The sequence below is a fragment of the Ciconia boyciana genome, chromosome 1, assembly GCF_034638445.1.
Source record: "Ciconia boyciana chromosome 1, ASM3463844v1, whole genome shotgun sequence".
Lineage (NCBI taxonomy): Eukaryota > Metazoa > Chordata > Aves > Ciconiiformes > Ciconiidae > Ciconia > Ciconia boyciana.
Window position 1 is genome coordinate 133202168 of NC_132934.1, and position 27973 is coordinate 133230140.

General features: G+C 39.7%; 1 long non-coding RNA gene across 1 annotated transcript; it reads right to left on the bottom strand.

Moving 5' to 3' along the window:
- Positions 1 to 12227: 12227 nt before the first annotated feature.
- Positions 12228 to 27455, bottom strand: LOC140647694 (uncharacterized). Its single transcript, XR_012040918.1, has 3 exons — positions 27177 to 27455; positions 15278 to 15444; positions 12228 to 12451 (listed from the first exon to the last, which is right to left on the bottom strand). It is a non-coding gene; the product is annotated as an uncharacterized lncRNA (long non-coding RNA).
- Between the last annotated feature and the right edge of the window lie 518 nt (positions 27456 to 27973).

Consider the following 27973-nt stretch of genomic DNA (forward strand, 5'->3'; position numbering starts at 1 on the left):
ATATAGCTATTAGATTTTAGAAGAAAGCTGTAGCTTTCTTGAGAATTAAGAATAGAAAGACTTTCTCTTAAGACCAGCACAGAAAGAGAATGCAACTCCTCTGTCAATGACTGTGGAATGATACAGGTAGCAACAATTTAATTGCTGCATTCCATACCTTGTGCATTAAGCATATAAAAATAAGCATAAATATATAGCTCTGGTTAGTGGTGTGTAATGAGTTTTAGCCACCACATCTCATTTCCTTCTCATTTCCTCATGGCACTCATTTCCTCCTTCTCTTTCCTTGACTGTGGAAGAGAAATGTCTGCACCCATAGTCAGGACTGATTCCAAGGCCCTGCTTGATCACCTGCTCCACTGACAATAATATTGAAAAAAAACCTCACCACAGTTTCTCATGTACCTGGAAAATAGACTGAATTCCCAAGAGCTGGGCACAGTGTGGATAAAACTGCTGTTCTCAAAGGACTACAACTTATGGAGGAAGGATAACCTAAATGATTCAGGCTAGTTTAGTCAAAGCTTAGTCCAAAACATCAGTTCATAAACCATAGGAATAGACTGTAGCCCCTGCTGTGACAGCCAAGAAGTGTAGACAGGCCTGGGTAGCTACCTCTTGTACTTAGCTCTACAATAGCGCTACAGCAGCATTCCAGCTGTGGGAACACAAGGCACAACCTGGCTCACCTAGCAGCTATCTGGCACATATCTTGTTCTAAGCTATAGTTAGACAGCTACCGGTGCCTGAGCCACTGTGTTCAAAACTAGCACAAGTGTGTTTATACTAGATTTCCACTCACAGCTCTGCTGGCAGTACATCTGTACGATTAAAGCTTTGTCATGCCAAAGGAGCGGGGGAATCCTATGACATTTAAACACTGAGCGCAACCATGAAGAATACATAGTAAGTAATAATCCTACACCAGCTGGGGAGATCCTCTCAGGTACATATTATGATGTGACATCATTTTTTATGGCCCAATGATTTTTATACCTGATTCAACAAATAATAACTCTGTGATACCCTTTTCACAACTGAATTACCATTACATAGGTATTCTGTGAAATATGGAAACATACTTTAAACAGGTTTTTTTAAGACTTATAAAACTACTGAAATAGTGTAGTTTCCAGTCCAAATATATTATTCTGTAATACAGCCCTGGACCTGCATAGCAAAACGCTGAAGTATTTTCATTGCTAATCTGACAGGTAATATATTTTAACTAAATTATCTACCTATACATATTACAAATTATTAGTTGTCAATTAGATATATTGGTAATACAGGTAATTATATGTTTCAAGTAACAGACCTGTACTTTGACATGCATTTACAGACTAATTTGCACTTCTGGGAAGCTTCTAGAAATAGAGCATTCAAAGTAGCAGTAACAAAGTAGTTTTGATCCAGTTCTTTCTCTTACCCTTCTTTTACCCCATGACATTATTCTCCACACATTTATGTTTCACTTTAATGGGGAGTATTTAGCCTCTCAGAAATACATACATTGTTCCTCATGGAGATTTCTGCAAATAGTTTCTTTTGCGTCTTAAGAATAAAGCAAAACAATCCAAAATTTTCTCATCTCCATGAATTTGTTTTTTCAACATAACAATTCATCCTGTTCCAAGGGCCTGGACTGTAAAGAGCAGAACTATTTGGTGGCCTTGTTGAAAATAAAATGTTTCATAGACATATGGAAGTGTCATCAGGAAAGGCTTTTGAAGCCAGTGCTGACCTAGAGAGAGCAACTAGTGGAATGTAAGAAACCTTCCTCCATTAAATGGTCCTGGCTGCAAACCAAAATGCAAAACCATAATTCTGTTTCCGAACAGCACTTGGAAGGTTTTGGTCATGCACTAACAACAACATGCATTAGAATGAAAACAAAATGCAAAACCTTGAAAGTCACTAAGAATGAATTCTTGCCCTCTGGACAGCTCTATGGCAAAGATCAGCTTTTTTCTGTGAGGCCAGTGACAAAGGACAGAATTTTTACCCATGATTGAGCACATGATTTTTTGTCTGTTTTCATAAATTCTAGAGAAAGGCTTTTATAGGTGCCCATGGAGACGTGAGTAGAAGGAATGTTGTTCTCTGAAATCCTAAATGAAAAAGTTTTTAATGACTTCTGCTGGTGAAGAAAATCCTAACACTCAATGGTCTTTTAAGACCAACAACAACAGAGAGAACAGAGAAACTGGGGGTCTACGATGCATGGGAATTTATGGATGTCTGTGGTGTCTAATTTTTTCTACTGTGTAAGGGGGTAGGAATGACTGGAATTTTAAAAAATGAGAAAACCATTACTAAGAAAACACTTCTTACCAATTGCAGCCTTCATCCCAATAGTGCATTCTTCACCAACTGCTTCTGGTTTTGAGGTTTATGAATGAAGTTACCTATATAAATCTTAATACAATAATTTATGGTTTCCATATTTAATTTGACATGACCTATCTACTTGAGGGACTATTAAATCAGTGTTGGAATGAAACATAAACCTTTCCAAAACTACAAAGCTTCCTAGCAGAGCTTCCTTCAACAATGAAAGGCGTTGTAACTGTTTAATATTCTATGCTCTTTATTAAGCCCATACAGAGTTTTATAGTGAGATACAAGATAGATAAAGACTCATAACATACACACAAGTCGTATAAGAGAGAGGGGTTTTCCCTCAGAGGACTTTTCTAGCTGGGATGTATAGAACTTAAACAAGGCTAGCTGTTTTGTGCTCCTTTCTACAATGGATGCCCTTCTTCTGCACTGAAATGCCTTTCAGTAGGACAGCACAAGACAAACTGAATTATGCAATTTGAATTAAATAAGATGTTTGTCACAAAGGCATGCCTACTGCACAGTAAGGGCACCCCCAGCATGGGTTAGGCCAGAGAAACAATCTGATTTCTTATCGTTCACCCTTGTCTTATTATGTCCTGAACCAATATTCCATGAAGGCAAGCCAATAATTTTGCCAACCAGAAATTGCAAAGGAAATCATAGCACTGTGCAAGTTAAACTTTCTGTAAAAATATCAGTGTTTGCTAAGTGTTTGTGTAGGTTTTGTGATGCCTTTTAGAGTGCCGATAAGGGAGCAAACTGAAAAAAAAAGATACGTTGGGATCCACTATGCTTCATACAAAACTCCTTTAGGAATTCAGCTGACTGTTCAAGAACACACTGTGACAGAGTGAGTGAGCAGAAATTCCAACTTAAGTTCACTCCCGGGCTTCTGCTGTCATTATCAGCAGCATCACCATTACTGCAATAGTGCCTATGATCAAGACATTTGCTGTGCTGTGCACCATATAAATACAGGGTAATAAAAGTGCCCCACGAAGCTTCCAATTCTAACTTAAAAGTGTCCTTTCAGTGTCAGTTCCCAGAAGACATTTTCTCTTCTGTTTTCAGAATGGGATTGTGGAACACTCCGCACTTACAGCACAGTCTGCATACTTCACATGAAGCTGCAGTTTCACAAGATTACAGACAAGACCTATCCAACGGTACTCAAAAATCGGGAGGTGCCAGAGCACCCAGGTGAATACTCCCTATCCTTTCCTTCATCACTCACTGAGAGCCAGCACTCTGGACTCTGATGAGGAGAAAGAATTACATGTCTTCAGCCCAAATAAGAGTGAGCTTCATGTCTAAAATACAGTCAACACAGACGCCTCTCTATGTCAAAAGCTACTATGCATTTGATACTATGTTAGACTCCCTTACATGATATTAAATGGGGATTTTGTGATCCCTTATCTAATATAATGGAATTTCCATTTAAGACCATCCCAAAACAAATGATGACTCCCCATTATATTTATCACCCTTCCCAACACAATTCAGTTCTCAATTACTCTTCCTTTAGTCTCTAATCCCCTAACTAGAAAGCTCCCAGAGGGAAACCTGCACAATGGATAAGTGAATTTTACAAAATTATTCACTTTTCACATAGTTTAATTAACAAACTTGTTAGTCCAGCAAATAATCTGTTACTAATTAGCACAGAAGTGCCTACATCACTAACTAAAAACAGGAAAACTGCACTCCTTTGCAAGTTCATAACCTCATATTACTTTTGTAGCATATCATTATCTCCTGTATTTAATTTGATAATTCAGGTCTGCCCTTTGTGACCACAGCACACACAATGCAAGCTTTAACATTATTTTTTTTGCAAGGCACTGTAAATATATATGTTCCAGGAAGTTAAACTGCAAAAAAAAGTTATTTTATACAATTTAACAAATGCTGTCCCATGAGTCTACCCTTTCTCAGTGCACTGTTTGATGCATCATAAATATAGCATTTCTTAACTGTCTACTGCTGGAGTTTGCAAACTTGATATTCCTTTAGCAGTGTGTGTGTGTGTGTGTATTTGTTGGTTTATTGTCTTCGTGGTGTTTGTAGTATACCATTTATGCTGCAATATTCAATTATTTTCTCTAGCTACAAATCTTTTCTGACAGAAGCGAGAAACAATGAGTTTTAAAACAGAAAATCCCTCTGCTGATCATCAAAAATGAACTATAAACAGCCATCTTTGAGACCTCTCAAATAAAAGGCTGCCTTTATAGTGGAAAGCACGAGCTGACCTAAATACAAGGGAGACCATAAAATTTCCCTCTAATTCATATGGGTAAAACAGAGGCATTAATGCACCCTCATGGGGGAGTTCTGAAAATCTTGCATAAATGTTTCCCAGAATAGAAGTCCATATGTTTTCAGCCATAGTCCCTCCCTTTCACCCTCTGCTAGGATACACAACCGTGCATGCTGGCTGAGAATGCTGGTCAGACTCTGGGCTACAAAAAATAAGAATCACTGAAATTGCTTAAAAGACAGCTACAGAATTGCTCATATGTCCATTCCAAGTCTTGGTCTGCTCCTAATGGCAGGCTGTACCTTAAAGACAGAGCCAAACACCAAGATACTCATTTTAACATATATTACAAATGGAATGGTTAGGAAAATAAAAGTATGGTAACACTACACTTAAGGTTTCTCCAACCAACAGCACAGGAGCAGTCTGCTTCTAATCTAATCCTGTCGATTTCAGGAAAGATTCAGTCAAGTCACAAAAGAGCAAAACTTTTGCAAAATCAGGCCCTGATATGTTTTATAATTTTGAATGGAATCATGACATTGTGTAAATTTGTGTTTGCTGAGAGGTGCTGGCAGCAGGACTTATTGGGAAATGGGAAAGCTAGTACCCCAGTGCCTGTTTATTACTTATGGAAAGAACAGTTTGAGGATACACAGAAGAATTGACAGGCATAATCTTAACTTCAGTACAGGGTCTTGACTAACTCTACCTGATGACTTCTGTTCATTTACTTAAAACTTCCCCTGGCACCAGTCTCTAACCATCTCACATCATGAAATTCACATTTAAAATCTTCAATAATTCAGCCGTTCAATTAGTCAGCCAATCAATTATTCAGCTATAGATCTGCCCCACAAGGAAAATAAAACTTAATGGATGGACAGTTTACCTCCTACAAACAGAAGAACCTGAGTTGCTGATTACTGCTTAGATTTGGTCTCTGCCCAGGCACAATTCTCTGGAAAAAAAAATTGTCAAAATTTTTTTCCCGTTCCAGTTATGATTAGCCCTGTTATAGTTCCAGAAAATGAGAAACATCTGAAAGTTTCCAACTCTTTGCCACCACAAGTAACATTACAGGTGATGCTTATCTACCTCATTTGCTTCTTGCTTAGGAAATGATTAGGACTGAAATGATGCTTTGTGCTGGAGATAATTAAACACTCTCCTCTAAAAGCTGTAATGGAATTTTTAAAACTCAGTTGCATTATTTTGCTTCTTGCTTTTCCTATGCTAGATGTAATTTCTTCATAAGGGAACCTTCCAAAAGGTTTTTCTTTCCTCTTATGAACTCCTTACTTCTGCTTTACAACTTTCTTTTTAAACCTGCTACCCACCAGTTCCTCCTCCTGCCTTTCTCAGTGACCATTAGGCTGAAAGACCATCTCTTTCAATCTCCTCTCACGAGACCAATGCCAAGCCCTGTAGATTTCTACAAGGACTGTGCTTGCTTCAGAATGGTGTCCCAAAAGCACTGAGATCATGTTAAACAACTTGGCCAACCAAGTTCGTCCCAGGGCACAGAACTTACTCCTGCAAGTACTCCAACTTCTGTGCTGCTTAAATGCCACCACCACCAGTTTTATATCCTCCTGTCAGCACAAAAAGGTAAAGCACAGCTAGCCAGTTACTGACACACCAACATAGCCTTACATGGTATTTTTTAATTCAAACCCATTTTCTACTGTCACGGTCTCTAGCTTTTTATTCTATTCCATTGCTGGAAGGAAGGAAGGAGTGGAAACCAGAAGTAAAAGGAGAATACCTTGCATGCTTTCCAGAAATGAAGATGGCTATTTTCAAAACATTTTCTGATCAGCCACAGGTATCACAGGGTTAGTATTTTTATGAGAGTAAGACTAGTGAAGAAAAGTGAGAGGAAAGTGGGTGACAGATCAGCCTCAACCAGCAGTCCCCCTGCACAGGGATGGTCAACCCAGTACAGGTGCTGAACTAACCCAAAAGGGGCAAGGTGCCTGGATCTCCTCCTAGAGCTCTCAGCAGAGTTACGTGGTTCTTACCATACTTATCAATGCCCATCAGTTGAGCCCACATAGCTTTGACCATTACTGGTTTTGTCATAGGCTGATGAAAGGTCTGAGAAAGACCTACTTTAGGGAAGGGGGAGGAGGGGAGAGCTCATCCAACACATGTGATGTATAGTACACAAACACATACACCTGTAAAGGATTTTAGCTTTATCATAAGGTATTTTTCCCAACTGCAGTTATAGGAAACACAGCAGCCATTGCTTTGCATGATTGTAGCAAAGTCCTACTTACTCCACAATACAGACATGCTATTAAATGTATCCATCTTGAAAATGAGCTTTCAATGCAGTGAAACATTTCTAATCAATAATTTGTAGCTTGTGATCATTTTAAATTGCAACAGTGCCTAGCCCTGCCGCAAGAATGCAAACAATGGCACTTAAAACAAAAGAAAAAAGCGCAACTTGTCTAATTTTTGGTTTAATGTGTACCAAATTTATGTAAGCTTGTGCAGATAAATACTTTTTTCTAGTCAAGCAGAAATATACAAATAATAAATCAACTTCATCAAATTATTGGGAAATAGTCACTGAAGAGGAAAAAAATCGTAGCTTTACATTAATGCCGACAGAACTTGAATCACAAAACTGCCAAAGATAGCTTATTAGTCACTTTAAATAGGCATTCAATAATTGAACTACCCTGAGGAATAATTACGGGCTATATTAAGACGACAGGAGTTTAAATTCATAAAGCTAAGAGTACATGCCATAAAGTGCCAAAGACACACTGAATGAGCCCCAATTTCCTTTGCATCTATTCCTACCCCCGCATTTCTCCTCCCTTTTATCTATGTACAAAGAACAACCAAGCACTTTCAAACTAAATAAAATTTTTTTAGATCTTTGGAAAAATGCACACACACACCTCTGACCTGAGAAAGAAGCATCAGTGAAACCTCCCTTAGAAACACTACACTTGTACCAATCATCAACTGGGAAGTGCCTTCAGCAGAGTGAAACTGCCCAGAAATGAACCTGTGTGGCAAACAGAAAGCAGATGAATGAAAGAAGATCCTCCTTACACAGTCTCTCCTAACATAGCAGTAATATGCCATGCTAAATTTCTGGAATGCTAGTGTTTCCCACAGCCCATAATATCTTGAGCATTATCTCTGAAAAATACGTACCACATCAGGAGACCATCGCCCTTGAAGACAGGCAGTTTTTCTCTCCTTCCTTTCCACCAGCTTAGACAAGGCAAAGGCATCAAAAGACATCAAAATCTCTGTAGAATAACAGAAAAGAACCAGATACAGCACAGGGTGCTTGGTCTGATTTTGGATGTCTCTGCTCTCACTAGTCTGGGGCTTCCTTCCCCAAGATGTCTCTCTTTTGCCACAGATTGTAAAGTCACCAGTTCTGCCACCTTCATATCTCCCGAACACTTCTCACCAATGAGACTGCTTACAGCATTGTCCAGATAGAGTTTGCCTGGATGCTCCCATGCTGCTTTTCAGCCATTTCTTTGCAGAGAGGTACAGGCCAACACTCCATCAACTGGAAACTGAACAACCTCACATGAGATTTATTGGCATGAAAAAAATGCTTCTGAGGAATATATGAAAATCATAAGCAGAAAAAGAAAATGCAATACATTATGCTGTGGCATTCTTTATTTTATTTTCTCCAGAGATCCATGTTCCAGCTTATGCTGGAAGTTGTGTTCTCAGTCTAATAATTAGTTGTATTAATCAGTTTAACAATTAGTTACCACTGAAATGAAACTCCTTGTTTACATGCTATTTTCCCTTTGAGATAGAAAAGACAAAGCATAAATACCGCACTATTTAAGTAACTACTGGAAAAATATATTTTATCTGATGCAAAATTTGCTTCTTTTCTTAGCTCTTTGCTTTTCTTAGCTTTTTCTTCTTTCCTTGTCCTTTTGAGGAAGACCAAAGTTTGCATTTAAAATTAAACACTCCAAGCAAAATCATCATCAATTTTAAGTTCTGTAGTACACTACTGTACGCAGAGTACACTATATAGCTAAGCAACTACCTGAGATACTAGACATTTTCATCTCTATAATTTCCAAGAGGGGTTGTCACATACCTTTATTCAACCTTATACTTTAGACACATACACAGCCTTGAAATATATTGATCTGCAAATAAAACAAGATGTTTTTTCTCAGAAGTTTAACAGACTGACTATATTGTAACCATACTGTGATTATATTTGCTAATAATCATAATTTCTCATGCTATGAGATACAACTGTAGTTTGCAAACACTGTTACTAGTTGCAGGGTAGGAAATACATCAATCAAAAGCCAGTATGATTGGATTATTTTTCCCACCACTGAAAAAATAAAATCTTTGTACACAGATTTCTGTATACAGAGATCCCTACAAATGGTGATTTCTGTATTTTCATATCACTGTTAAATAGGGGGATCCCTGAGCTACTTTGATTAATATACATCAGAAAACAGGCTGCGTGGAGAGTGCTTTGGGTCATAAAAGCCCTCCTTAAGTCATGTCTGCTTCTGAGAAGTCTGAAACAAGAAAGTTATTTCCTCAAGCCTCCAAGTGAACCAGACATCAGAGAGAGTATTCCCTCCTGGGAAGCTGCTACTAAACCCAGGCGTTAGGAATACATCTGTAACTACTGAATTCAAAAAGCAATGTTCTACATGTTATCTTTGAAGTTTATCTCAAGGCCCAATGGGTATAAACATAAGCAATCCTTATAACTTCTCCCGCCAAAATTCCACCATACCTACCCCAGGCAACCAACACTTGAGCACACAGGGACTCTCAAAATATCTTATTCATGTCTAAGTATACATGCGAACTGTAGGAAGTATACACTCACAAGCAAAGAAACAGATTAACACTGCAGACCTTGAGGGGAAGAAAAGGGCTGTTTTCTTTGGATGGAGACTTAAGCCACTGCTTCCGCAGTGAGTTTAATATTTTCCTCCCACACGAGGTTTATTTTTTATTTTAATTCTTTCCTGTGGCACAGTCTGAAGTGCCTTCTACTGTGTGCTTGGCAGCCACTCTTTCACCGTCCAGCTGCTTTCTCTTGCCATTGACGCTAGGATGCCTTTTCTATCAATGGATAAAATTTACAAGCACATTGCAAGCAAAATTACAGGCAGTCTTCCTGCTCGACCGGAACAGTATTGAATTATGATTTCCAGAGGAGTATCTTCCACAAACAATGTATGCAGTTTCTCATTTCCTCTTGGCAATGGTATATCCAATCTCTGCTAGTTGCTTCCTGTAGACACACCTCTAAATAATAATTTGCACCAAAAAAAAAAAAAATTAAGATGCTGATTATTTTAGGCAAATCCTTCTCAGTTTAAACTACATGGAGAAATAACCTGAGACACAGCATAGCAGTAGAACCTTAAGGTTATCTCATTCCGTTGAATGCAGCAGGATTTTGCAGATGTTTAATTCATCTCTATATGATGCCAGGCATAGGTAAAAGTGCTCAGAACAACTTCCTCTTAGATTAACTTTGAAATTTACACCTAAGCTATCTTTCAAAAACAGTTCATTTCTTAACCTAGAAGTGAGTAAGTTAAATGTCCTGACATGACTTAGAGCTGTCCAATGTCAGCAATACCAATATGAGAAACTTTTCTCAAGGATATATTTTGGCAATATCCAGCTTGGTCTGAAGCTGCAAAATTCAGACTCAGAGTAAACATGAGTAAATGTGCCAGACACTAAAGGACCAGAGAAGAAGCTGTCCATATTAAATGTGTCAATATTACCAAAATAAGTGTCATCTAGTGGATTAGGCACCTGATAAAAGTCAAGATATTTAAGATCTATTACTGGCTCTGCCTGTAACCTGCTAGATGATACCCGGAGAGTATAGCCTTCTCATGCTTCCTATCACTCCATCTATATCCCTCAGATTTTATAGAGTGCTTCCAGTGTGAGGTTCTGTTTAAAAATATCACATTTTCACGTGCATATCCCACAAGCTACCTGTGAAAAACTAAAAAATTACCAGCATGGATTGTAAGTGTGTATAATTGATGTAAAGGTTACCCAAGAGACCACCCTTCCTCCTATCTTCCTACTCCTAAGTCCCCATAGCCTTCTTTCTCTTCCCAATACTTCCCTCGTCTGTGTCTCTCATTATCTAAGGGATGCATTTCCAAGCACTACTTCTTTGTAAGGGTGCAAACTGAGTACATGAAAATACATGTGATTAACCAAACACTTGCCTGCTGCAGTTGTACTTGTGTTTTTCATGAAGACATGAAGAATGGAACATGTGGAGCCAATAGGGATCTATTCCATTTTAAGTGCAGTAACATGAAGTATGGTCCAAGTGACTAATGCTTCTCAACACAGGGTGAGACAAAGAGTTTATCCCAATGGTGCATTCCTGCACAGGGACTGTACACTGCATCATGCCTTCCAGGGCTGCCCCAGCTTAAAACAGTGGTGACACCACAATGACCTCCAGCTGTTTTATAACTAAGATATATACCTTCCCTACTTGCCACCTAATTCCTGTAACACGAAGTAAAACACGAGTAAATTCAGCCCAGCCTCTTTTTTAACAACTGATCTGAATAAAAATGTCAGGACTTGGGCAATGTGTGAGCTTGGGTGGTTTTGCCTATACAAATGTACACAGAGTATTAAACCCAAGCTTAATAATTAATTAAGATTATGTTGGTTGGATAACTAGAAGATGATGGCATGAGTCAGAAAAATTACTTCTCGATGGGAGGGGTTCTCTTACAAAAAAGATCACTGCAGAAACTATGTGGTGACAAGCGTCAGAAAACAAGATTAAAAAATTAGAGAAGGTGAAGACAAAAAGAAAGGCCAGATACAAAAAGAGGGCTTTTTTTACACCTGAAAGGCACTAAACTGAAATATTGTCAATTTAGAGACAACCTCTGGGAGGTTAACTTCTTTAATTCAATTCTGCTTTAGGATGATGAGCCCCAGATAAATGCATGTCTGACTATGTTGACTGCATAGTGAATTTCACCTCTTGCTTTCTGAGTGTCATTCAGTTAGCTTTGGTTCTGATTCCTTAGTTTGCTATTTCTGGAATTTTTTAGCTATTGTTGTTTGTTTGCTTGAATTAAGCAAACTTCTCTATCATTTGAGAACAGCTATATGTTCCATTTTATTCAGTGGGAAACACCAGAGAGGTTTAAGACCTCATTTGTGACAAGCATCTTTTTGAAAACCACTATTCATGAGGAGGCGGGTTGTTACATACCAATTACTTACTTTTATGAAAATAAATTGCACTTTGTTTTTGTAAGAGGAAAAAAAAAATCACAGTTCATTTAATACTTGCAAATCCAATACATTTGTGTATATTTATTAATTTCTAGACCCAGTGTATTTTCACAACACTATGACCTCCAAACTCTTGCAGATGTTTGCTCCATAATGAGATATGGGGCTTCCATAACAACATACATCAAGAATTAAAAATACCATACATAATAATAGCCCAAAATTTCACAGAATTAAAAATGGCAAAAGACCAAATCTCCTAATTACTTAGCAATACCTTTCTATATTGTTTAACAATGACTGAGGACGATAAAGGTCTGAACTTACTCCCATCAGATGCTACAGGAACCTTGGAACTTACTTCAGTGAAATTACAAGCAAGCCTTTAATTATTTCTATATTTAGATTCTTATGTTGCAAGCCAGTGGATATAATGAAATGCCATGTTCAGTGACTTCAGCTTCATTTGATGTCCATATACTTGAAAAGCATCTGTATCTTTTTTTTCCTTTATGGCCTCATTCAAATGCAGCAATCACTAAGAATCTGAAGGGACAGACCACACACTACACATTAATCAAGGTGCTGTAAACAGAAACAACCCTCATTCTAAAAGATCTATGGTTAATACCTTCTAAAGTACTCCAAACACTCAGCTTTTACGAATTCATTTAATAGGAGTGTCACTGCAATACACAGAGTGGGCTACCTCTGATTCATTCTAATCATATGAAAGTCACGCACTTTGCTCTCACATATGGTTAGCAGCCTACAGTAATTGTTCCAACCCTCAGTGATTAGTTTACTTTATACTTTATTTTGCATATGAATACATAAATCCATTAGACCAATTCCAGACCACCAAATTTTGGAATCTTATCAAACCACACAGCTGATGATCTGAGGCAGGATGTGACCAAGCCAACGCAGCAAACATTCAAAAACTGACAATTAGGGAAACAGTCACCTGGAAGGGTAATATCACTTTGTCTTGCCTTTTTCTGCTTTACACTCCCAGTCTTCTTAGTTTCCAACTATCTTCCAACACCAACATAACAACATGAACTCTCATCCTGCATGGTCTTTCAGAGTTGGTACATACCAGCAAGTTTTGCAGATAGGGAAATATATTACAGAGGTTTGTACCTCCAGTTTTGGGAAAGGACAGACTTAGATGATTATCTGCATAAGTCTCTAGCTGACTGGCCTTTATAAAAAAAACAGCATTATTTAATTCAAAAAGAACTGTTTTCTTCTTGGGAAGAAGCAGGGTGGTGTTTTCTGGTTTTACATTGATGAAGGCATCTCCTGACTTTCCCAAGTTACTGAAGATACTAGACAGCAACTAAAATAATTAGCACTTTTAAAGTCAGTGAGATTAGATACATGACAGCTAAAAATTTTGAGGAAAAATAGCTGGGGCACTGTCTCAGAGAAGATTCTCCAATAGAACAATCCACAAACTAAGAGGGAACTGGTACAGACCACGTCTTTGGATTCCAGAATTCACAGAATCACAGACCAGCTGAGGCTGGAGGTCACCTCTGGAGAGCATCCAGTTCAACCCTCTGCGCAAAGCAGGGTCAGCTACAGCAGGTTGTTCAGGGTCATGTCCAGTCAGGTTTTGAGTACCTTCAAGAATGGGGACTCTACAACTTCTCTGGACAACCTGTGCCAGTCTTTGACCACCCTCATAGTAAAAAGATTTTTTCTTATGTTTACATGCAATTCCATATATTTCAATTTGTGCCTATTGCTTCTCACTGTGCTATTGGGAAGAATCTGGTTCCATCTTCTTTACTCACCCCCATCAGGTATTTAGACACATTGATGACATTCGCCCTGAGCCTTCTCTTCACCAGGCTGAATAGCCCCAGCTCCCTCAGCCTCTCCTCATATGACAGATGCTCCAGTTCCTTATTCTTCTTTGTGGCCTTTTGCTGGACTTGCTCCAATATGTGCATGCCTCTTTTGTACTGGGGAGCTAACAGCCCAGGACTGATACAGCCCTGTACCAATACAGCCCAGGATGCTACTGCCCTTCCTTGCTGCAAGGGCACACTGCTGTCTCATGTTCAATTCTTGACTACCTGGACCATGAGACAGTTGTCCTCCAGCCTTTATTGCCATATGGGGTTATTCCTTCCAAGATATGAGACTCTGCATTTCTTTTTCTTGACCTTCGTGAAGTTCCTATCAGTCTATTTCTCTAGCCTGTCCTGGTCCCTCTGAATAGCAGCCCTGCCCTCAGTGTATTTGCCACTCCCGCCAAATTGGTGTCACCAGCAAACTGCTGAGAGTCCTTCTGTCCTGTCACCCAGGTCGTCAATGGAGATATTAAACAGGATGGGTCCCAATAACAAATCCTTGAGGGGAACTACCAGTTAGTGTCCACCAGCTGGACTTTGCATCACTAAACAGGACTCTCGGAGCCCAGCAGTCCAGTCAATTTCTACCCACCTTATTGCCCACTTACCCAGCCCTTATCTCACTAATCTGGTGATAAAGAGTCTGTGTCAAAGGTCTTGCAAAAGTCAAAGCATACAAAATCCACTGCCCTCCCCTACACTGTAGGGACAGTCACTTCATCATAGAAAGCAATCAAGTTGGTCAGACATGATTTGCTCTTTGTAAGTCCATGTTGACTGTTCTGCTCCCAGTCACCTTTCTGTCCTTGCTCCATAACCTTCCCAGGAGCTGAGGCAAGGCTGACCTGGATCTTCTTCCTTGCCGTTTTTTTAAATGGGTGTGATATTTGCTTTTCCAGTCATCTGGATTCTCCCCCAACTGCCATGACCTTTCCAAGAACAGAAGCCTTTCCTGCACCATGCAGAATAACCATTAGAATATACCTTTTCTGTTGGCAAAAGGCCTTTGAGGACATTAGCAAAAATGTTTGCCACACTTGAAATATGTTCTCACTGGCCAATGAAGTCAGTGCCAGCTGCTGTTCTCCCTGGTAGTGGGTATTGCTGTCCTCAGGCTGTCCCATTTGAAGCCAGCTCCCTCCTTGCACCTCACTGCCTGTCTCCACCCAGGCACAAAGAAACCCCATATATGTCTCTCTTTTGCACAGAAACCAACTATTTAATCACCTCTTCCCCTCTTCCAGTCCCTATCAATATTCTGTCTTTTCCAGTTATTAAGTACCAGTTCTCTTATGTGTTTTAACAGATATACATTAAAATGCAAACTATTTTCTCTGAATTTCTACTTCATTTTAAAGTTTGTTGTTCCTGCTTCAGAGCTGGAGCAACCAGTTTTTCTGAATGATCAATGTCACTTAAATCCCACACTTTGAATTGTCCCAGAATTCACAGAATCACATGCATGTTCCTTCCATGGTGACCTGATAAAAGGTAATACCTTTACCTTGCCTATGGAATTAACATGGTGATTTCCACTCCATTGTTCACTCTGTGCACTACCCTTTTCTTCCACTTAGAAGGTAAACCATTTAGGACAAGGGATCCGGGCTACTTCATGTTTCTTCACTGCCTGGCACAACTGGCATCTTCTATTCTTCTTTATGTATCACACTAAAAATAATTTGCAATAAAAATAGTAATTATTAGAGATGATTCAAATTATTGGAAAAAAAGCTAGAGGTGAGCTAGCAATACAAAAATGATAAAGACAATGACCTGGGTAACTATGTCAATTAGTGCATTATCATAACAGGCAAAGCAGTAAAGAGACTGATTCAGAATACAGCCACAATATAATGATAATCACTGTTTTATGGAAAATAGGTCTTAAATTTTGATGGGACTATGTGTTTGGTTAATTTGTGTTTCAGTTAACGGTAAGTATGTTAATAAAACTTCTTACAAACATTATGATAACCTATTTAGTTGTGCCACATGATAAAGGAATAATAGCACAATGCATAACTGTACTAAACAGAGTGAGGACTGGTTGATGGACAGGTCTCAACAATAACTGTAAATGTCAGACCACCGTGCTCTAAGAATCTTTTTGCCAAGACTGGCAGGGATTACTTCTGAACTGACCATGAGTCCTCATGCGAACCCATGTCTATGAATAACCCAGAAGAAAAGGTCCAACACTTGCAGATGACAAAAGGGCAACAGAGTGCAAATGAATTGTGGCGACAGATCAGATTGGTCTGAATGGCTTTGGTGAAATAGGTTCATTGAAGTAACATCAATTTTAATACAGCCAAATACAAATCTAGTTAAAAAGAACATATGCCAAGGTACATAATAGATGGAGGTCTCTAAATTAGAGAGATCTAAATCTCTAAATCTCAAATTTAGAAGGATGCTGGGGATCATGGCACATTACTGACTGAACTGAAGCTCCAAATGCAATGCTGTGACAAATGTAGGTGTCCACACTGCAAGTGAAGAATTGGAAGTGACTTAGGAAAAACTGCAAGAAAGACACAAGTTCAGAAAATATGCGACTATGACTAAGTGACTTAATCTATCCAAGAGAATGTTTAATTAGCCCCCTTGATCAGAGTCAAGAAGCACCACCATCAGGAAGACACTTCTGATAGAAATCTCAGCATAATGAATATCAGAGAGAAATCTGGACTAGAAACAAGGCATACCATTGCAACTGTAAGGGCAAATAACTTCTGAGGAGAGCTTACTAGAAATGCATGCTACTATCCACTCTATGTAAATCAAGACAAGATATTTTTCTATACAATATGTCATGGCAAAAAAAAAAAAAATTACAGGCTTGATGCAGGATTTGAGTTTTGCATCCTGGATCACAGAGGAGGCCAAGGTATGTGATCCCTTCTGCCCTTAAAAATCTGTGAATCTAAAGTCACACTTGAGGTCTGTGGCAGAACAAGCATTTTACTACAGTCCAAAAATTTATCCCCAGACCAATCTTTCTTCTGAGTCAAGAAGCTATGTGATATCTTCTGTTCACAAGAAGTGAACTGTTTTGACAGAGGTCGTGTTTTCACATTTGTTTTCTTCTGTTTAATATTCAGCCAAGACTGAAACATGTGAGAGCAGGTTCAGCACAGTCATTAACCTCGCATGCACCCTGATTCTGCCTGGCTGCTGTAAGCAGTTCAGATCAGTCACACTCAGGTGCGATTCTCGCATTAGTATAATTGCCTTTAGACTCAGAACTTGATACTATACTTATCTCAGCTCTTGGTCTATTTTACTTTTTTCTAAAGTGATACCTAACTGTGAAACATAAACAGCCTATAGAGTTTTAATCAGTCAATGACATTTCTAGTTCTAGCTCTCTTTAGCCTTAGTATTGAAAACAGATTCTAATACAGTATGTTCTGGGCCAATACTCCAGCCAGCTTCTTGCTTATAATTGGCCATGCCAGGTACCCATAACAAGTCTGCTGGTACTGATGCAAATCACTTGTTATCTTACATATTCATTCAGCAGTCAAGTTTATGCAATGATTTTCCTTTTGCATCCATACGCATCATGAATATATTGCATCCTTAAGTATCATGAGTATCATGATATGCCAGGCAGTCATTTCTCATGTGTTCTGTGGAAATTGTGGAATTTTGCAGTTCCACAATGCACAACCATTATTCTGCTATAAAAGTAACAGCTCCTTGGGATTCCTGATTAATATTTTTTGTATGAAGGCAGAGTGGTTGCACAGCCATCACTTTGAAAGAATCTTTATAATGACAAGCGTAGCCCCCATCTCCTTGCTTTATTGTCTAGCCTGTTCACTGGTAGATTAGGACAACTGAGATTGAATAGCAACCATCATTATTCACTTGTAAAATTACAGCCAGTAAAATGGCATGGCTTGTGGAACTGGCAAATACTGACCATCCAGCAGAGCTGAACATTGAAAGTGTTTGTCTAGTGAGCATTTTTTCCCACTATGTGTGGCCAATTTTTGTTCAAACAATTTTTTAAATTTTATACAGGGAACTGCAGGTTATGATGTGCAGTTGGAACCACTGGGCTGTATCCTTCTACTTTATCCTGATGTTTTCTTCCTGTCTCAATTCACACGTACTGTATAACCTTAACCTAATACCCTAACATCATGTCTTAATATTTATTGTTCTCCCTGTGTTCTGCGCCAAGTGGTGGAACTGGAACCAAGTTTGGAAGCTGCATGTAACACCATTAAGTTCTTGGAACACAGAGAAGTAAGGAAATTATTGTCCAATAGCACTTTGCATCAAGAAAGTGATCTGGAGTCTTGTTTATTACCATGATAAATAGACTTTCAGCTGCAGGGCTGAGTACTGTCTCTGACTGTTTGTTTCAGTCACTTTATAGGGGATGGAGTGTTTTGTAGTTGATCGTTCAACTAGAAATCAAGACAGCATAGTCTTCGCGTAGTGTATGACCAGTCATCTAAGATCCTAATACATGCTCAGTTCTGTACCAATGGAGGACAAATCCTTGTCTCTGATATAACTGTAAGAAATTGTGAGCAGTTTGGGAACAAGCTAATTCCAAGCATAAGAATTAAATAATTCTTAAACTGTCTGAATATGGGTAATTCCAGGCGAATAACTGGAGAGCAGTATGATGAATACATTATCTCATGTTAAGCTTCTATGTACTGTCAATGTAAAAATAATCGTTCTAGACCTACTTCTCACACCAAGCCTATTTTAGGCAGCTCTATGAAAAGTCAGCTACCAGCAAAATCCCTCCCAGTAAGTCCAGTTTCAATGCAACCAGGGCAAACTTTGAGCAACCAGATTTGCTTCCTTAGCAGAAATTTTATATATCTATAGCATGAGTAAGTGCAAACCTCTATCGAAATGCATTCCCATCATCCACAATTATGTCCTTGAGTCAGAGAACTGCAAGTACAGTACATTCTGCTGCTTCTTTTGCTGCATCCATGCTGTTGATTCTCCCACCAGAAAAGTTTTCAAGAGCACCAAGCTGTTGTTATGACTCATAGTTAACACCAACGCAAAGCAAGCAGCCCAATGTTCTTCTTCCCTCATTTCACTCACACACATTCAGTTAGAAGGCAGAAGAAAAAAAAACAGAAAGGATAAAATAACAAAGATTCAGTTCTTATAAGCTTGTAAGTCCATGGTGAGAAAAGAGAAGGCTGGAGAGGACTAGACAAGAGATGAACAAAAATACCATAGCAATTCAACACATGGTGAGGAGGTGGAGTGGGATAACACTACAGAAATGAATGCTTATGACTTTCGCATCATCGCCCCCAAAATAATCAGCCAAGAGAAATAATTACCAGGTTTAGCTTGAGTATATATATGTGTATATGTAGAAAGTAACAGAATGAAAGGAGCTGATCAAAATCTCCATCTCATTTGAGAGATGGGTTCAATCTATTACTTAGTAGCCAAACATAAGCTGTAGGTGAGATCAAACTCTAAATTTGAGTCGCAAGATTACTGACAGCAGTGTCTGTCTTAACAACATGAATTGAGTGGGTTATGGCACAGTGATAAGATCAAAGCCCACAACTCTAGAACAGGTTATAAAAATCCTCAAATACCACTTCTGAATGTAAAGGTTTAAGAAGATCATTGAAACCCGAGCTTCACCCAATTTATGAGCTTTACATGCTGGTAAGAGAGAGCCACAACCCTGGCACCATGGGTTTTAGTTGGAGAATGCTGATGGGTTCTACCTGAGAAGTGAGGACAAAGACCCAGGGCTCTCCACAAGGCCCATCCATACCTGCTACTGCAGCTACTCCTTCACGGGTCTTAAACCATACAGATGATAAAATCTGTGTCAATAGCAGGTGCTCATCACCTTTGACAGTCAGACTACCTTTTTTTCTGAATCCGTATTTAGGAACGTAATTTGAGATTCTTGTATTTGGCTTGAACTTTGAACCATTTTGTGAAACTGAACACTTTTGCGTTTTCAACATGCAAGCAAGTGAAAAATAAAATGCAAAATAAATTAAATACCCTTGCTACATATAAAAACTATTCTGTTTGTTTTCTGATTTAAAATCATAACCTGTTTTGAAAAAAAGACAGAGATGTAGCTAAAGGAAGGCTGGCAAATGTACTCTGTAAACAAAACAAAAAATATAAATTCCCTCAAAAGGTTTATCTATTTCAGAGTGATCACTGCTAATTTTAAATAAAGCATTGAGAGGATACAGCTATCCAAACATTATGTTTTGTTATATTTGAAACAATTTCTAAACCATTATTCTCTCTATTGTTCAGTTAAAGATCAACACTCAGGTAATGCTGAAATATTCATCATCACATTTGTCCTTAAGCAAATTCAACTTGGAGATTATTTTTACAATGAAAGTTTTCTTAAGAAATGTGACAGAAAATGTGGGTCACTTTTGTTTTTTGAATTAAATACAGAAGCCCATATCATGGTCTGCTTTTATAATAAGTTTTCATTTGGGCATTTTTTTAAAAATGTTATTCAAATTAAAACTTGCTTTTAAATCTCCAAGTTGACATGATGATTCACTCCATGAGTGGGCCACCATCCTTTACAAAGCCAACAAGATCCTCAAGTGTACATCAATTCCAGGATGGCTTTAGACAGGTCAACCATCTCTTCTCTATAAGGAATGGGAAAATAAGAAGTGATCTTGCCTACACTGCCACAAAAATGCTGAGATGCTGAATAAAGAATTCACCTGCAAGTCCTGTCAGGCAATTACTGAGCAGCTTGTAAATTTCCATTCTGGTTTTCTATTGCTCAAATTCAACCTCAATATTCCCTTTCTAGAATAGAAATTTTAATTAGGGATAATTCAGGAGCCATATTTGGCAATGCAAATTATTCCTGCAAAGGACAAGATACAAGATTGAATTCACTGCCCCAGAAATGCATTTGAAAATTTCTGTGTTCAGAATATCAAGATTAAAGAATAAATTATATTTAATTGTGTTTACAATTACATATTTGAAATGCATACCCTTTCTGTAAAGAATTTTGTCTTTACCATTTTCTTCTCTGGAAAAAGCCATTAAAAAAAAGGCCCAGTGCAAATGTTCCCATCAGCAACAAGTTCCTTCTCAGTATAGTTGCAATCAATACCAAGGCTTTTCTGCACACTCAGCAACAGATTTAGGGACTCAAAACAGCAGTAGGTGGGCCACATGCAACTACTAAAAATGTCACTCTGTTAGTTAATGTTTGATAGCAAGCACTGAACTACGCAGCAGGAATAACTATAACCACAGAGGACAATGGAAAAATGATTGACAACTTCCTCTAGCTTATGGAAAGCATCAGGAGAAGTTTCAAATGGAGAGGAAATGAGAACAGAAGAATCATAAAAAACATTCATAAAATAGTCCTACTCAGAAAGACTAAGGTTAAAAAAAATCTTGCCATGGGCCTTAGGGGAGCCACCTACCACAGATTTTGGGATCACAGCCTAGAAGAATGCTAAGAGTTTCTGTGTAGAACGAAGATTTAAAGTAGCCATGGGAGCTACCACCAGTCAAGAATGACCTAATTTCATTTCAGAGTGGGTGTTCTTGTAGAATTTAGACAATTTTGATCCAGGATTAATCAGTTTTAATGTATCTCCACTTATTACCTTGTGTGTGCTATTACCTTGTCACCAAACTGCAAGTGAGAGAAAGTTCCAGGGTCTGCAAGGTGCTACAAGAAAACAAGGGGCTCAGAAAAGAAATGAGTGCCTGCAGCCCAAGCAAAGAGACTGTTGGGAGAAGTAGGGAGCTGACGCTCCAGCCTCTGAAGTAATGGAAAAGAAACTTCCCATGGATCGGACAGGTCTTTGCAGAATTTGCCGCAACCCAGGAAGATAGTGAGCTGTCTGAAATCAGAAGGAAACAAGAATCCAACTGCAATGGCACAGTGGCAGAAGGAGATTTAATTATGGACCTTTATTCCATCTCTAGTAACCTTCAGCTTTCATTATACAAGGAAAAAAACTGCTAACTATTCTAATTTATATTCTCATAAAACCTGACGTCTCTTCAACTTAAAATCTTGTGGTCTTCTTTGAGAGTTCACTGTAAGGAAAAGTTTTAAGCAAATCCACCTCAAAGTTCTAGAGAACTGGTCAACTTCTCCAGTTACACCAGACATGGCATTACCAAAAGGCTAGGACAATTTTAGTTCCTTTGCTAGCACTGACTGTTGTGCTGCACAACCACATGGGTGTATCACCTGCTCTACCAGCCATTTAGATCAGGATGGAGCCTGGTTAAACACCAGTCAGGAAATAAGAGTGGGAGGACACAACTTACAGTAACTGTATAGGATTTCTATCAGGACAAAATGTCCTAGGCAGATATTCTTGCCTGTCATATCCCTCCAATTAAGAAAAAAAACACTATTTCTGTCATTTTCACAGTCAGCAATGCTATGAGTAGCTGTAGCAGCATCTTCTGGAAGGAGGGAAATTAGATAAAAGGGAGCCAGCAAGAAGAAAAGTTTAGAAACATACAGTGGTTAACTTGATTTAATCAATTGCCTTACCAGGCTAAGAAAGAGATCTGGCATATGGCCTGCACTGCAGAGACTGCAGTGGCATGCATCCAATTATATATATCTGGCATCTAAGTTCTTCTCTCTGCTCCTCATCCTGCAGCTAAATTTGTAATAGAGGATGATCCCTCTCTTTCTCATCTCATATACAAGCACAAGTGAGAGATGGGGGTCTACCTCACAGCTGAATGAGCTGGTACTGCTTTGAGAGTGCAGGAGGGCATGCCTTTTGAAAATATTTGGCTGTTAGCCAAAGGTTAACATCTCTCTGCATCTAATGTCATTACAAGCCAGTGGTATTTCAGAGCAGAAAATATAAACAAACATCTCCAAATACTCTTCTCTTTTAACAACTAAATTATGACCCAAGAGAAAGAAAAAGAAAAAAAAAGTGAAGGATCTGGAAAGAAAACAGATGTAACTGGTGCCAGCTATGAAAATTAACTCCTGTGCCTGTAAAATAGGTAGAAACCAATCAGGCTGATGGTCTCGCATTACCCTCAGTTTTTCTCAATGCCTTCTTCTGTTACTATTTCAGCAGCTTTTGATATACTTAGCTAAAAGAAGGCACAGAAGGGCATTATTCTCTATTTGCTGACTCCTTCGATGGCTGTGTCATTTGCTCTTCACACAAGAAACAGTTTGACAAAGCCCCACATGCAATCAAGTCCCACATACTTGTCTTTACTCAGTGTCACAAATGTGCAGGCCTAGCATCAGCTCTGGCTGGCTTCTGGCAGTGCCTACACAAAGAAGCACATAAATGCTATTAAGACACATGTATTATTCAGTGGGACACAGCCCAAACTTCACCCACTAAATTGAGCAAAAAGAGTGCATAAAATGCACAGGTCAGGCAAGAGCATTCTTATGGGTGTTCATACACAGAGAGAACCAAGCGCTGCAGTTTATCGTTTAAATAACCTTGTACATAAAGTGAGAAAGAGACCATGTAATATACCATGCACTTATGATACTTCTGTAATCCGGTGGCCCACTTAAAAATGGTCCTATGAGCTGTCTGATCTTTCATTCTTATTTTTTCTATCTCAAACAGTTATTTTTTACTTTCTTTCTCTGAGCCTTAGAGTCACAGACACTATTAAGAGAACCAGATCAGGAAGTTCAAACAAATCAGCCAGCTGAGATCGGATGGGAAGCTAAAGGGTCTGGATACCCATTTTCAGTAAATGGCCCTGCAAATACCAGCTGGGAGCTTTCAGTGTCCTCTTATAGCACGGTACATAACCGTGCCGAGAGAAGAAAAAACACACTTCTCTGCCCATAGGCTTCCACCATGTAGTACTCTGAGGGGGCCCTCTGAGCAGGCTCTCACCATGCTTTGCAGTGTAGAACTGAGTAGAGCTACACATCTTTGCACAGACTGTCCTCTACACTGGCAGCTGTGCAGGCCACAACATGGAGTAAGAAACATACTGCGGGAACATTCGGCTGCACTCTCCTCCTCAGCCTCAGTTTTAGTATTTCAATTTGCTGTGGGTTTGAGCTGTTTCACAAGTTTTGAAGCTAACACATCCTTCAAAAGTCAGATGTTGGGGACTGCTACTCTCTAGGGCCCGACGAGGGAACTGGAAAGGAAAAGGGCATAGAAACTAGCCAGTCCTGTGTCTGAAGTAGGAATCACAAACCTCATCTTGGCATTCCACCTCACTCAGCAAATAATTAACCCATACTGCTTTCCAAGAAAATCAGTGCTTGTGCACAAACAGTCACTTTCAAAAATTTGTTGCATATGTAGCATATATTTTTAAACTACCAAAATATATGCAAAGTGATTCATTTCATCTTTTTACTGAAAGCCAGACTACTCAAAAATACATTTGGTTAAAAGTGGTTTGCAAGATGATTTTCAAAGCATAGGTCTGTGCAGTTCTCCATAGTCCTTTGATCCATGCCTTCTTCAATCTCAATCTGTTGAACTCAGCATCAGCATTCATAAACATTGTTCTCAATCTATATATTTTCCTCATCTATTTGCTTTTGTTGACACTGCTGACTGTTGGCCATCAGCAATCTATTATAATCTCACTGTGTTCAGAACAAAAGTGGTGAAATGGTTTCATTATTGCATTCCCTGAAGCAGTTGTTTTTGCTTCTGGTCTTCTACACACTTAGTTATATTAACACTGTGTTATGAAAGACACCAGATGGACAGTGCTGGAAAAACCACATCCTTGTTTTCAACAATACATGCCTTAGGTCATCACCTCTCTCCCTCCCTATATGAGGAAACTTTATTACATTTCTTAGAAAAAGTCTAAGGGGTGTAGCATGTGGAATTTTCCCCATATTCTATAAGCAGACAATTACATCAGACCACAAAATGGTTTCCAAAATAAAGGTGTTTCATACTGCCAACTAATACCAGTGGGATGAAGAAGTCTGCTGTAAATATGTCAAAGCTCTAGGTTTCTTCAGACTTGTACTCAGCAGCTCTCATCCCACAGCTGTTTAGACAGACATCACTTGTGTTTATTATTTGTTGTAAGTTGAACATTGTTGTTTTTTTCCATAGGAGAGTTTCAAGATGACACTGGGAAAGCCTCTTGCTAATTTTCTCTGGATCTTGAAATGAAGGATAAGAATAGGGACTGAAGCAAGAGATTAGTAACATTCACAAATAAAATGAGAGACCCATCTCCATATTCATAGAGGATATTCCCTTTGCCCAGTATTCTGTTCACTCTATGCCTTTTGGCACCACTGTCTTTTTTCAGGCTGATGTGCTATAGTTTAAATGCATGAAACAGTGAAATAGGTCTGATATTTGGCTGACGATTCCAGTGGGTTTTCCCAGTGGAAAAAAGTAAGGGTCGTAAAATGATAGTACAGGTACAAAAAAAAAAAAAAAAAAAAAAAGTCGAGTTAAAATCAGTTGCTGAGAGCTGAATTGCTGAATTTCTCTCAGGATTTCTTGCAACTGAGAACAGGGGATGTCTCTTTTCTCATCTGCGAGCTAAAATACAGTATTTTCTGTTTAATGGTGCCCTCTAGCGAAAGAAAGAGAATTTTCAATCAGAGGAGGTGAGCATTTTTCAACAGGTTAAAAATGAGGTGGAAGAATGTCTTGAAACGATTTGAGTCGATTTGTTAATGATCTTATTGCCACCAAGGGACTTTAGTGTTAATGTATGGCTCTGCTACATTGCAGGTGAAAAGCAGCCTTATTGTGGCAGCTGCTCCTGAAATCCTAGCTGAAAATTGCAATTTGAGTCTAGGGCATAGCATTGTAAGGCAGGTTCACCTGGATGTGATGAAAGGAGCATCCTGCAACTGCAAACGCTTGTTGAAATCTAAGACTACTATCTCGACCATGGTAATAAGTGTTTCTCATTCCATCAGAGAAGGTAAGGAGTGATACTGCATTGTACCTTCAATTCTTGCATCTTTCCTCAGGCAGCCTTTAGGCCTACAGAAAGGTGGGCATCCTCTACACTCCATGGTCAATACTACAACTTACAATAAACACTGTCAGCTGACAAGTCTAAAGTAGTCTTATAAAATCTATTTTTAAGCAACCATATTAATAATTTTATAATGTAGCCATAACAGCTAACTTTTTTTTGTTAATATTGTATTTTTTGAACTGTCATGAGAGGAATAAGCTAAAACACCAAAAAGTAATGCAGATTATCATGTGGAGTTTTTTATATACAGCTGAAGACATAATGCATTAATCTGGCTTTGCTGAAGTCTATATTGGTTAGTCTGGCCCTCGTTTTTCATCTCACGTTGTGTCCTTTTATGCATATAATTCAAGCACGTGGAATAGTGTGTAGAAGTTAAACACATGACTCATTTTAAAGCAGCTATTTTCTAGACAGTTTTATACAAAACAGAGGAGACTGTAGAAATTAGAGCTAATTAAAAGGTGACCCTTATTTAAATTCCCTCCTTCCTGATACTTTGGACTGCTCTGAAAGACACATTTCTTACTGCTAATTCGCTTTCAGCTGTGGCATAGAAAAAAAACTATTCTGAAGTTTATTCCTTAAAGTGAAAAGTCTCACCCTCCTTACCAAGCCAGCTGATGTTTTGAAGATTTTTGGTACTAAAATAGTAAAAGATAATTCCCATTTCTTATTCTTTTATCTAACCCAATTACCCAGTTTCAGGTCTGCTGAAAAACTATGGGAAACTAGTAGAAATGTCACTAACGCTATTATAAAAACCCAGTGTTCTTTGACAAGGACAACCTGGCTGCACTCCACCACTCAGTAGACAGTCGGACAGACACCAGCAGGGTGCCCGCTGCAAAGCCTCAAGGTGGTGACATCAACTCCTTGCCAGGTTCTCCAGTCAGGGACAGCAGCATCCCAACTGCAGTACTGTCGGTGGCAGAACTCACCTCCCTTGGACCAGCTTCTACCTGAGGTCTCAAAATGGCAGCGCAAATACATACAGAGTCCCATTTGGCACACAGCTAGTGCCAGCTGGAAAAATCAACATCAGGCACTTGCAAGCCCAGTTGCACCAAAACATACATTAAGCATCTCCAGCTGAGTCAAACCCCGACTGAGGCAGACAGCTCTGCCAGGGATCCTTCCACAGGCTCATCCCCATATCAGATGCACTACATTTTTATGCGAGTACCCAGGCCAATGTGCAAGAACTGGTTTCCACTTCCTTGGCATTATCAATGTATGTCCTCAACTGAAACCAGTTTTGACAAGCAGAAATACCCAAAGATGACAAGAAGTCAGCTGAGGGGCGGGGCGGCAGATTTTCTTAATGCTGTTATCATTTCCACCCTGCATGCTTTGAACGTTAATTCCCTCAAACTTGTGCAGAGGCTTTTTGTTTTTTTCACCTTTTGACTCACCTTTCCATGTTGTGAGGAAAGAAAACAGATAGTTCACTTTTGGTTTATAAAAAAGAATAAAAGTCACAACTTAGTATCTATAAAAAAAACCACTAGGCTTTTAACTCAGCACTGATCATCACCCCCCTACAGCGAGAGCAGCACAGGTGTGGGTTTCTTGCAAAGTTTCCTGTTCCAAAGCCAGAAGAGGAATTTTCCTGCTTTAGTCTGACTTACTATCAGCAGTCTGAAAGCTTTTCCGGACGAAAATAGAGCCGCGGCTGTGCTCCGCACCAGCACGCCGTCCCGGCCCCGAGCAAATGGCGGCCCCGGCAGCAACCGTTACCCCGCCCGCCGCCAGGGCCCGGCGGCGCGAGCCGCGGCAGCGCCACCTGCCGCTGGCCACAGGCGCCGCCGCCCAACCGCCGCGGCGCGGCGCTGAGGGGGAACGGCGGCGCCGGGGCGGCGCTGAGGGCGGGAAGCCCCGGGAGGGGACCCGCGGCAGCTCCGCGCTGCCTGTGAGGAAGCGAGCCCCCGCGGCGCGTAGGCTGTGGCGCGGGGGGCAGAGGAAAGCGCCCAGGCGGGGAGCTCTGTGGTGGGATCAGAGGCGCGGCGCTGCTCAGGGCGGCCCGGGAGGAGGGCCCGGGCTGAATACCCCGGCGGCAGCCGGCGCCCAAGGCCGGGAGCGGGGCTGCGGTGGAGGTGACCGACTGCAGATTGAGCGGGCACAGCCTCGCCTAGTCCTCCGCCGTGGGCCAGATCCCGCTCCGCTTCGGCCGAACCAAGCCGAGGCACATGCGTGCGTCCTGAAGCCAAAC